Consider the following 12,331-nt stretch of genomic DNA (forward strand, 5'->3'; position numbering starts at 1 on the left):
CAGTGAACAGTTCAAATGTCATAGCGGGAAGCATGGTGCATGCAGGCACACACAGTGCTGGAGGAGAAGCTGGGAGTTCTACAGCTTGATCTGCGGGCCGCAGAAAGAGACTGAGACACTAGGCCTAGCTTGAGCTTCTGGGACCTCAAAGCCCACCCCCTAGTGATGTACTTCCTCCAACAAGGCCACACCTACTATTAATACCACTTTCATTGGGAGTCATTCTTATTCAAACCACCACACTATGTAAAATTCCATATGCTGATAGACATGAAAGTAGAAATGGAACTCTCTAGGGGAATGGGAGGGGAGGTTGAGTAGGGTAGAGGGATCTGTTCAATGTAGAGCATACACTCATAGGAAAATGGCCTGTGGAACATAGTGCCACATCAGATGATACTCAGTAGGAAGTGGATAAGGCTCTGAGAACACTGAGCTCCATAGTTTGTCTTTTATTGCAAGTTCAAGCATTTAAAAGACTCTAGCTGACAATTTCCATGCTGAATTTTTATTTCAGTTGTGGTAGTTTGAGTAGGCATGGCTCCCATAAACTCTCATGTTTAGATGCTTGGTTTGGAGGGAGTGGCACTATTGGGAGGTGTGGCCTTATTGGAGTGGGTGTGGTCTTGTTGGAGGAAGTGCGTCACTATGGGGTTGGGTTTTGCGGTCTCTTATGCTCAAGCTATAACCAGTGTGGCACACAGTTTCCTTCTGCTGCCTGCAGATCAAGGTGTAGAACTCTCAGCTCCTTTCCCAGCAGCATGTCTGCCTGGACCACTGTCATTATGATAACGGACTAAGTCTCTGAAACTGTAAGCCAGACGCAATTAAATGTTTTCCTTTGTGAGAATTGCTTTGGTCGTGTTCTCTCTTCACAGCAGTAAAACCCCAGAACCATGTGTAACTTGAGGTCCAGAAGAACTGATGTTCTACTTTCCCTTCCACAGGCATCAGATATGCACATGGTACACATATATGCAGGCAGGCAAAACACTCATATGCATAAAACAAAATAGATCTTAAGAAAATGTTTAAACTGAAAGTGCTAGAGGAAAACACAGGACATCTCTTTAAAACCTTGGGGTAGGCAGGAGCATTCTGAATAGAACACCCGTAGCACAAGAACTAGCCCCAAGAATCAGTAAACTACACGAAGTTAAAAGGTGTCTGTATAACAAAGGAACTGTGAACAGAACAAACAGCCCCAAGAATGAGAGAAAATCCGTACCAGGTCCACTTCTGACAGGAGCTAAACTGCAGAATTCACAAACAATTACAGCACTCAAATACAGAGGAGAGAAAACTGGCAATCAAGGAAATGAACAGATAACTGCCAAAAGGGGAAGCAAGAATGACAGTCACCATTTTAAAGCGTCCAACATTTCTGTCACTGGGCAGTGCAAATTGAAGTGTCTTTGCATTTCAACCTCATCCTATTTCAAGTGGATACCATCCCCGAATACAGGGTAAATTAATACAGCTATTATGGAGATCTGGAGGGTCCTCAAAAGTTTAAAAATAGAACTCTCGTGTGACCCAGCAACTATGCTCCTGGGCACACATCCAGGGAACTTAATATCCTACTTGAGAGCGACCTATACATCCATGCTTATAGCTCTTCTGTGATAAGAACCAACTTACATGTCTACCAGCTGATGAATGGATCAAAAATGCAGTACCTTCAAAGGTGGAATATTATTCAGCCGTAAACAAAAATTAATCCACGGAAATTGCAGGAAGATATGTGGACTTGGAAGATGGAATGTTAAGCAATGTCACAAAAACTCAGAAGGAAAAGAAAACGTGTGTTCTCCCTTAGATGCAGATCCTAAACTATAATGTGTCCATGCTTATGTAAGAGCAGCTCTAGGTGAGCGTACAGCATGTCATTTAGAAAGGAAACCAAGAGAGGATAGTCTTGTGTGACGGGACAGAATGATGGCAGAGCCATGAAAACATACAGAGCCAATTGTTTTTCTAGTAACTCTGTCATAGTCTTTTCCTTAATTTTGGGTCATCTGATATATAAAGACGTAGTTGATAAGGAAAAAGTAAAACCCTAAGCTAAGCTTCTCAGCTTCCAGATGACTACCCTAACTGAATGTTCACCGAGACACACAGTGTTCGGGACTCGGCAAGTGTTTGAGTGGCCGCCTTAGGCTGTCTGTGCGATATTTTTATTTGACTTAATTAGAATGAAGTGATTTTATTATTCAGAATAAAAACCTTTCAGATGGAAATATCACTCTGATTTTGTCTTCTGCCTTCACCAGGCAGGGTGTACTTTCTCGTTGTGTCTGCTTGACTCACACACCAGCAGTGAGCACCCAAGTGTAAGTACCACAGTTTCTATTTTCAACTAACAGGAAAGTAGGTTCTTTATGGAAGCAGTTGACTACAGTTTCCAGGCAGGTGGTGCACGAGATGAACCTGCAACAGTGAAAAAAGACCGTAATTGTAATGGATTGACTCATGTCACATGCAGAAAACGTTCTAAAGCACAGTAAACCTCGTTAGTTACCACTGATGATAGCTAAAGCAACAGTACATACATACATTGTGTGTGTGAGTGTGTGTGAGTGTGTGAGTGTGTGAGTGTGTGAGTGTGTGAGTGTGTGAGTGTGTGTGAGTGAGTGTGTGAGTGTGTGAGTGGGTGAGATTGTGTGAGTGTGTGAGTGTGTGAGTGTGTGAGTGTGTGTGAGTGTGTGAGTGTGTGTGAGTGTGTGAGATTGTGTGAGTGAGTGTGTGAGTGTGTGTGAGTATGTGTGTGAGTATGTGTGTGAGTGTGTGTGAGTGTGTGAGTGTGTGAGTGTGTGAGAGTGTGTGTGAGTGTGTGTGAGTGTGTGTGAGTGTGTGAGTGTGTGAGTGTGTGTGAGTGTGTGAGTGTGTGTGAGTATGTGAGTGTGTGAGTATGTGTGTGAGTATGTGTGTATGTGAGTGTGTGTGAGTGTGTGTGAGTGTGTGAGTGTGTGTGAGTATGTGAGAGTGTGTGAGTGTGTGTGAGTGTGAGTGTGTGTGAGTGAGTGTGAGTGTGTGTGTGAGTATGTGAGAGTGTGTGTTGAGTGTGTGTGTGAGTGTGTGAGAGTATGTGAGTGTGTGTGTGTGAGTGTGTGTGTGAGATTGTGTGAGTGTGTGTGAGTGTGAGTGAGTGTGTGAGTGTGTGTGTGAGTTTGTGTGAGTGTGTGTGAGTATGTGAGATTGTGTGAGTGTGTGTGAGTGTGAGTGTGTGTGAGTGTGAGTGTGTGAGCGTGTGTGAGTTTGTGTGAGTATGTGTGTGAGTGTGTGAGTGTGTGAGTGAGTGTGTGTGAGTGTGTGTGTGTGTGAGTGTGTATGTGAGTGTGTGAGTGTGTATGTGAGTTGTGAGTGTCTGTGTGTGAGTGTGTGAGTGTGTGTGAGTGTGAGTGTGTGTGTGAGTGTGTATGTGAGTTGTGAGTGTCTGTGTGTGAGTGTGTGAGTGTGTGTGAGTGTGTGAGTGTGTGTGTGAGTATGTGAGAGTGTGTGTGAGTGTGTGAGAGTGTGTGTGAGTGAGTGTGTGAGTGTGTGAGATTGTGTGAGTGTGTGTGAGTGTGAGTGTGTGAGTGTGTGAGTGTGTGAGTGTGTGAGTGTGTGTGAGTGTGAGTGTGTGTGTGAGTGTGTGTATGTGAGAGTGTGTGTGAGTGTGTGTGTGAGTGTGTGTGTGAGTATGTGAGAGTGTGTGAGTGTGAGTGTGTGAGTATGTGTGAGTATGTGAGAGTGTGTGTGTGTGAGCGTGAGTGTGTGAGTGTGTGAGTGTGTGTGTGAGTGTGTGAATGTGTGTGTGTGTATGTGAGAGTGTGTGTGAGTGTGTGTGAGTGTGTGTGAGTGTGTGTGAGTGTGTGAATGTGTGTGTGTGTGTGTGTGTGTGTACATGGGTGCTTGTGAACCATGGCTTCTTGTGTTGTGTTTTATAAAAAAGAAAAAGAAGCCAAGGATATGTTTGGTAGAGGCACAAGGGTGCCTCCAGGGGGCCCATGCTGACGTATCCCTTCCCCTTGAGGTGCCAGCTCCATGATGGTATAACACAGAGTTTATTTAGGGCATGGGGAAGGGAGTTGAGGATGTAGGAGAGAGAGAGAGAGAGAGAGAGAGAGAGAGAGAGAGAGAGAGAGAGAGAGAGAGAGAGAGAGAGAGAGAGAGAGAGAGAAGAATAGAGGAGTAGGGAGGGGAATGGGGAGAGAAGGGACAGAGTAGGAGAGGGTAAGAGAGCAAGAGGGCAAGAACAAAAGAGAGAGGAGGGGGCACGCAGCCCCTTTTGTACTGAGTCAGGCACAGCTGGCTGTTGCCAGGTAACTGTGGGGCAGAGCCTAGAAGGAATGCTAACATGGCTTAGATGTGGAGATCAGAGGACAATTTGCAGGTGTCTGTTCTCTCCTAACATGGGGGGCCTATGTTTTGTGGCAAGCAACATTACCTGCTGTGCCATCAGCAGTCCCAGTTTACCTTTAATAAGTAAAGAGATCTTAGTGGGATACAGGCGCTCATCTGTAACACCAGTGTGGGAGGAAGAGACAAGAGGACTGTGAATCAAGGCCACCTTCAGGGCCACATAGAGAACTGGGGGCTAATTTGTTCTACAAGAGATACTGGCTCAAATGAAAGGAATAGAACAGGAAAGAAAGAAAGAGAGAGGGAGGGAGGGAGGGAGGGAGGGAGGGAGGGAGACAGAGAGAGAGATAGAGAGAGAAGAAAGAGACAGAGAGATGGGGTAGGGGGTAGTCTGCCTTTTTTATTCAAACTGAATTTAGGGTAACCAAACAATTGGTTTTTATGAAATGACCCCATCAATCATGCTGAGGGAGTGACAGACACAGAAAAATCACATTATTTGTAGTTCTGCATCACCAAGCAGCATCCTCATCGATCAACATCAGAGCTACCCAGTGAACAGGGATGATTTTGTGGTACAGGATTTATTTTGGGGTTGTGACAAGAATGTTCTAAAATGGTGGTGAAATTGCGTAACTATGAATATATTAAAAACCACTGAATTACACATCTAAGAAAACAAAGAATAGCGGACGGGGCAAACTGTTACCGAAAAAGGAAACAGAATAATCAAAAGCAATGTGAGAAACTTAGACTTTTTTTAAAGTCAGACTGGTCTCAGATGTCTGTTCTTTGCCTCTCTCCTATAATCCTAGTGCTGAGAAGTGTGTGTGTGTGTGTGTGTGTGTGTGTGTGTGTGTGTGTGTGTGTGTGTGTGTGTATAGTACGTGCTCGGACATACACACAAGCATGTACACCACACACACACAAATACCCCTTTGTTGCTATGATGATTTTTTCTTGTATTTTGCTTAGTTGTTTTCAATTTGCATGTAAACAGAAGTGTTTATCATTTAAATATTCACATATTTAAGTTCCATATGTGACTCCACATTTGGCTGCAGGAAACATTTAGAAATGTTTAGCCCATTAGCAGTGAGTTTGCAAATAGAAAACAGCCTCTCTCTTCCCATTTAAAGACCTTTGCCTCAAATTCTTCCTGTTTGTCTCACTCTCTGTTATTCCTATCTTCAGAGCTGTGCAAACTGGAAGTGTGGTGGTTTGAATGAAAGTGGCCCCACAGGCTCATGTGTTTGCATGCTTGTTGAACTGTTTGGAAAGTATTAGGAAGTATGGCCTTGTTGGAGGAAGGGTGTCACTGGGAGTAGGCTTTAAGGTTTCAAAAGCATACAGCAGATTCAGACCTGGTGTCTGTCTCTGTTTCTCTGTCTATCTCTCTGTGTCTGTGTCTGTGTCTGTGTCTGTGTCTGTGTCTGTGTCTGTGTCTGTGTCTGTGTCTGTGTCTGTGTCTGTGTCTGTGTCTGTGTCTGTGTCTGTGTCTGTGTCTGTCTGTCTCTCTCTCCTCTCTCTCTCTCTCTCTCTCTCTCTCTCTCTCTCTCTCTCTCTCTCTCTCTCTCTCTCTCTCTCTCTCCTGCCCATTGCCTGTGGACCAAGATGTAACACTCTCAGAGACTGGTCCAGCACCATGCTTCACTGCTTCCAGCCATGATGATAATGGACTCACTCTTTGAAACTGTAAGCCAGCCTCCTTTAAATGCTTCCTTTTATAACAGTTTCCTTGGTCATGGTGTCTCTTCACAGCAATAGGAGTGACTAAGATAAAAAGATCCAGCTTCCTGTCCTCAGGTAGTTAGGTATTTAGATGAGAACCATCTAAAGAAACAGATGTCGCCAAGTTATCTTCCCCTGAAGCTTGTCTGGTGGCCTGAGTCTGAAGGCTCCACTCTGAGGGGGACCTAGGGATTAAACCCTTTTTTTCTTAAGAGGCACTGACGTTAGACTTTACGAGTACATTATTAACAATGGCTGAGAAGTAACTAAACACTTATAAATTAATCTTGAATCCTTTTTCTTTTTGTCTGCAGGCAATTATTTTAGTCTAAGTTCATTCTGTAAACTTTTCAAGGCCCTAATTATCTAAACATAGTTTAATTTTGCCCATAGGCTTGAATGATGGTTAGCTAAATAAAGGATTATGGGCTCAAAATTATTTTTCTCAGGACTGTCAAAATACTTCACTGTCCTCTGTCATTCATCTACGATGAAAATCCTGGTGTTAATTTTGTTCTCATCCCTTTGAAAGTATTCCTCCCCCAGTCCCATGCTGGATACTCTCAGATTTCTCTTTTTCTTAGAATTCAGGTCCCTGTCCTAAGTGGGTCTAACTGTATTTTCCCTCATAAGTGGTCTCTGTGTGCCTTTCCTTTAATTTGAAGAGCTGAGTCTCCACTCAGGAAATGCCCTTGATACTGTCTCTCTGTAGCCCTGTTATTCCAACAGCCTAGCTGTGGCTGTGGCTGTCACATCTTGAATCTTTTCCATTATGCCTCTACATCTTGTTGTTTGTGTTGCTCCCTGGAAAACTCCTTTGCTTGGTCTGCCAGCTCCCTGGTTCACTTTTTAGCTGTCTTCACTTAGCTCTTCAGATCAACAGCGAGCTTTTAATTTTGTCAGTGATGAGTTTGATTTCCATGTACTCATTTGCACATTATCCCGTTTGTTCTTTGACATAACCCAGTCTCTGGGTCTGTTCATTATAATTTATATTTTCTCTGTGGTACCGCGGTGGTAACTAGAGTGTTTCCTGTTGTTCTGTCAGGAAGCCCTCTTGCCATGACAATGGCTGCAAGACTCTTGCTCCAATATTTGTGTGCTTGCTTGCTTGTTTCAGTGTGGTAATAAAGAAGTTAACGTTTTAAGTGTGCAATAAATTGATAACACGCACAGTCGCCATGCCGTGTGATTATTGTCAACATCTATCTCAGATATTGTACTCTTGAGCTTTAATATCTCCGAGCCGCTGGCATTCTCTGTCCTACTCCTGTGTCTGTAAAGGTGTCTGTTCATTGAGTGCCTTCTATCAGTTCAACAGTATAATATCTGTCTTTCTGTGTCTGGATTATTTCACAGATTATAATAACTGTTAATCCATGCTGTAGCACATATCACAATTTCATTCTTTGTAAAAGCTGAATCTTGGTCTGGGAGATACATACCCACAGTCACAGCCCTTGTAGAGATGAGACAAGAGAAGGGAGAGTTGAAGGCCTGCCCAGGCTATCCAACGAAACCCTGAACACTTAACCAATGAATGAATGATATTCTGTTGTATGTTCACACATTTTATCTATCCGTTCATCTGTCGATGGACTTTTTGGTTGACCTTTGGCTCTTACGGAAAATATTACCATGAACATTTATGCTCAGGTGTCTGTATAAGACACAGCTCTCATTTCTTTTGGGTAAAGACTCAGTGTTACATTTTCAGCTCATGAGTAATTCTGAGTTTAACTTCTTAAGGGGCCGCCTTGCTGATTTCCAGTGATTCTATATTTTACAGCCACAACAAGACACAGGGCTGGTTTCTGTGCATCTTCACCATACTTATTTCTTGTAAAGATATCTTTGTGTTTATATACCACTGTTGCAACTCCTATGCGTGTAAAGTGGCATTTCATTGGGACTTTAATAATTTGCAGTTCTCTAATGACGACCCTGCACTAACTGGGTGACTGTGTATCTTTTGGGTTGAGAGTATGGATTGATCTGATGGAAAGGCTGTTCTTCCTGTAGAGGGGCTAGCCACAGCTTTGCTTTGGCAATGTCTCATTCTTTGGTGATCTATCCTCAGGAAGTTAATCTCATATCTGACTTTGGATAAAAGCCACTATCATTGGTGGATAAAAGGATTTGATAACTATTCCCTCTTGTCCGTTAGGAGTTTTAGCTGCATGTATCAGAACACCTAGGTTGACAGCTGTACAGTGCTGGCTTTTGTGAGCTTCTCAGCTTTCTGTCCATGAATTGGCTTCACACAAAAGTGGAGTGCCACACATTTGCTTATTTTAATTTTGGGCATCCTAGAGTTCTTTGGGGAAACCAATATGTGTGTATGTAAGGCTTAGTGTATATATATAAAACCATTATATATCTTGTGTTTCTTTTCACTCCCCCTGTTATAGAGATTCTTCTCTCACTGAATATATCCTGAGTATAGTTTCTCCTCCCTCTATTCTCAGTCCTATTAGGTCTCAATCCTGGGACAAATGGCTAACTAAGGCACCTGTTTAGCATATCAAAGCAGAGTTGACCACCAGGTTCTCTTGGTACCCCTTAATCTCTACCTGTTATTACAGGATATGGCTGGCATAGATCTCCTACCACAATCTTCTCCAGCCCAGGGAATTTTACCTTTTTTTCCCTTTTGGCTTCTTGGTCTCCTGGTTCTCCCCTCTCTCCTCACACAGCCTGACTCAGGGTCAAGTTCACATGGACTCTCCCAGATGTCTCTGCCTCCGTATGTTTTCTCTCCCATATCTACAATAAACCTCTTCCACCATACCTAGGATTAACCAGTTCCTCCTCTTTCTTTTCTTCATTCAAGTTCCTCCCCACCTCCCATTTCCTCAGGATCCATTCTCTTTTTGTCCCTCATCTAAAAAAAGAACAGGATCCTAAGAGATAACAACCAAACATGGCAAAAATAAAATACAAGAAGATATCATAATGAAGTTGAAGACCACGGGAGGAAGAGTCCCAAGAGCAGACACAAGAGTCAGAGACCCACTCATTCTCACAGTCAGGAATCTCATAAAATACCGAGCTAAAAGCTATAATGTACACACGGAGGACCTGGTGCAGCCGTGTCAGCTTTGTGCTTGCTGCTTCAGTCTGTGTGAGGGCCTATATGCCTCGCTTAGTTGATTCAGAGGACTTGTTCTACTGATGTCCTCTACCCACTCTGACTCCTACGATCTCCATGGGATTCCTGAGCTCTGAGACTTCCAATTGCTTCCTACTCCTCAAAGTCTGTGGAAACATTCACTTTTCCTCTCTGTTCATTTTAGAGTTGTTTTTACATTTACATTAACATTTATTCTATCGGGATCAAACTAAGGTTCCTAGCCAGGGCCTTTAGCCACTGAACCATCTTGCTGGCCACTTGTTGTTGTTGTTGTTGTTGTTTTAAATCAAATTTTGTGAAGGAATTATAAGCAGAAATAATTCAAGTGAATAAATTTACATTTCAAAATATGTAAAGTTTCAAATTTTTGAAGAATGTGGCTGGTGGGGGGAAAAAGCCAATGTTGTATGCTATACTTTTCTAACTTAAACAAATGTTTAGTTAGTCATAGTGTGTCAGAGCTTAGCATAACTCTAAATGTCATGATTTTCCTATTTCTTCTGCCTGAAATACTTATTTGGCTTAAGGCTCTCCATAGATGTAGTTATTTGTAGTTTAGTCCACAGACGAGTGTTGTTAAACCTGAAGACGCCAGTAGAAAGACCGCTGACTCAAATCACCATGGCCAAGGTTTTTATAGCTCAGGGTTAGGGTGTTTCCAAATGGAGGATTTAACAGACCAAAACAGAACGAAAAGCATAACAAGGTGGTAACAACAAGGTAGTCATAACAACAGGTGGTTATAATAACCATTTGAAATAAAGGTAGAGTTGTGGCAAGATGGTCATGACATGGAACAAAGGCAAAGTTGTTGTTTCCTGGAACAGGCAGTACAGAACCATGTGTAGTTAATATTACAGGTGGGTCATAGCCCAATCCTTGAGAAACAGAGGTAATCATAAACAGGAATGAGGCTAGTTTGTCTTCAGTATACAAATGGCGTTCAAGACCAAGATGGAGACAGGCCAGTTCATCAGTGCTGGCCTATGAACTCTTTATCACCTATCCACAGGATCAGCATAGAAATCTAAAGAAAGCATTTAGAAACTTGTTTAAAAAGAGATATCCCAAGGGCATTAAGTACAAGAGGAGTGTACTTATAGAACAGAGTAGAGACTTCAGGAGTCGTTGGGTTCAGACTTGTATGGGCTGTATATTAGCTACAGTCAGCTCATCCACAAAACAGGGCAAACGGGAACAACAAGCAACAAATTGTTAATCGGTCTGGCCACACATGACAAGAAGTAGGAGGAGCACCTTCTGCACAATTCAAAGCCCCTCACGGCTTGTAAGGAAGACCACTTACCTGTTTACGTGGCACAGCACGACCTCTCCTCCATGACTGGAGTTTGACATCTTCCTCTTTCTGCTACTTCACCTGGGTAATTCATACTGAACAGAAATTTGTTGTTTGTGCTTCTGGAGGCTGAGCTGTCTACGATGGAGGGATATACCAACTGAGGGCTCTCTGCTGTGGTATAGGTGGGGGAGGACACCATGGAGAGAGGAGAAGGGAAGGGGTGGGAGGTGGGAACAGTGAGTGGAAAAATCCATGGTGGGGGAAGTGAGGGAAAGGGAGAACGACTTACTTTTGTGAAAAGGATACTAATCCTTTCAGAAAGGCAGAACCTCCTGGCTTTGTTACTTCTTAAAAGTACCACTTTACTACACTGTTGCCCTCAGGATTAACTTTGTAACACATGACCTTTGAGAGCAAGGCCAAAGCACAGTCATGAAGGCTGAGCGGTGTCCCAGTTCAGTGTACCCCCTCCTATTCCCTGAAGCCTGCTATTTGATTTGGTGTTCCCGAACGATGATGTCATGGTCACTCTTCCCTTCCGCCTCAGCTTCTAATTGTCCATTTCACCCCCATTGTTGTGTGACTGCCCCCCATTCTCCCTTCCAGAGTTACCTGAATCAGATTAATCCAGTTTTTCCGTCTCAGGGCACACTCCTTTGTTGTATTTATCTGAATGACAAATGCGACTTTCCTAGCTAGTTCTTGGAGATGCTAAAATATCTATTGCTATCTATTGCAAGTTTTCCACACAAAGGTCCATGGTAGCTGGTTGAGCCTTGCTAAGAGGCAGGTGTTTTTGTTTTCTGTCTTCTCAAGGTGATAAAACCTGTGAGAGGCAGAGTTAGGATTTGAACCTAAGTAGTTAGATCCAAATCCAGAAACCCTTAGAGTCTAGCTGTGAAGGAATGTCTGGTAAATTCATGATGTCTTTATGCTAAGATCATGACATCTTTTTATTGTACTTTAAATATTTTTATGAAAGTATGTGATAATTGTCTTTGAAATTTTTTTTTCTTTGGCCACCAAAAAGTAATATGGTGGCAAACTTTCTGATAGGTTTAAGGACAAAAGGGGCATGTGTGTGTTTGTGTGTGTGGTTACATTATCACTGTCTCATGCAAAATAACTAATATATAAAATGTTAAACAATGTCTGGCCACTCGGTATTAAGTTTATCTTACAGTTTTTGTTTTTGTTTTTGTTTTTGTTTTTTCTTCTTTTTTCTTTTTTTCGGAGCTGGGGACCGAACCCAGGCCTTGCGCTTGCTAGGCAAGTGCTCTATGGCTGAGCTAAATCCCCAACCCCATAGTTTTTTTGTTTTTTGTTTTTTTTCCTTTTATGCCTCCTGTTAGTCAATGGACTAAGATGACTCTTGAGGTGGCCTGCTTAAGAATCCTAAGTGTTAACACCCATAAAGAAGGGGAGGGGGAGTGGTTGGGGGATGTTGGCCTGTAAACCTGGAAAGGGAATAACACTCGAAATTTAAATAAGAAACACTCAAGTTAATAAAAAAAGGGGGGGGGGGGTTGGGGATTTAGCTCAGTGGTAGAGCGCTTGCCTAGGAAGCGCAAGGCCCTGGGTTCGGTCCCCAGCTCTGAAAAATAGAACCAAAAAAAAAAAAAAAAAAAGAATCCTAAGTGTTGCATTTTAACAATAGCTTCTATATGGTGCTCTGTGTTTTTTAAAAAACGTTTATTTTCTTTGACTTATACTTTTATGGTTATGGTGACTTTTCTTATTTGCTTTAGAAAAATACATTATTTCTTATGTTGCTTGAAACTGTCTATCAGATTTCTATATCTTTTAAACATTCATTCCTGTGA

General features: G+C 42.6%; 1 long non-coding RNA gene across 3 annotated transcripts; it reads right to left on the bottom strand.

Annotated features, from left to right (window-relative positions):
- Positions 1-2,162: 2,162 nt before the first annotated feature.
- On the bottom strand, positions 2,163-11,093 carry LOC134483986 (uncharacterized). Of its 3 annotated transcripts, none has more exons than XR_010061242.1 (3): positions 10,798-11,093; positions 10,515-10,600; positions 2,163-2,430 (listed from the first exon to the last, which is right to left on the bottom strand). It is a non-coding gene; the product is annotated as an uncharacterized LOC134483986 (long non-coding RNA). The 3 variants fall into 3 exon arrangements; XR_010061241.1 differs by having other exon boundaries at positions 10,515-10,679; positions 10,798-11,092; XR_010061240.1 differs by having other exon boundaries at positions 10,515-10,643; positions 10,798-11,072.
- Positions 11,094-12,331: the final 1,238 nt, after the last annotated feature.

Source organism: Rattus norvegicus, chromosome 1 (assembly GCF_036323735.1).
Source record: "Rattus norvegicus strain BN/NHsdMcwi chromosome 1, GRCr8, whole genome shotgun sequence".
NCBI classification, from domain to species: domain Eukaryota; kingdom Metazoa; phylum Chordata; class Mammalia; order Rodentia; family Muridae; genus Rattus; species Rattus norvegicus.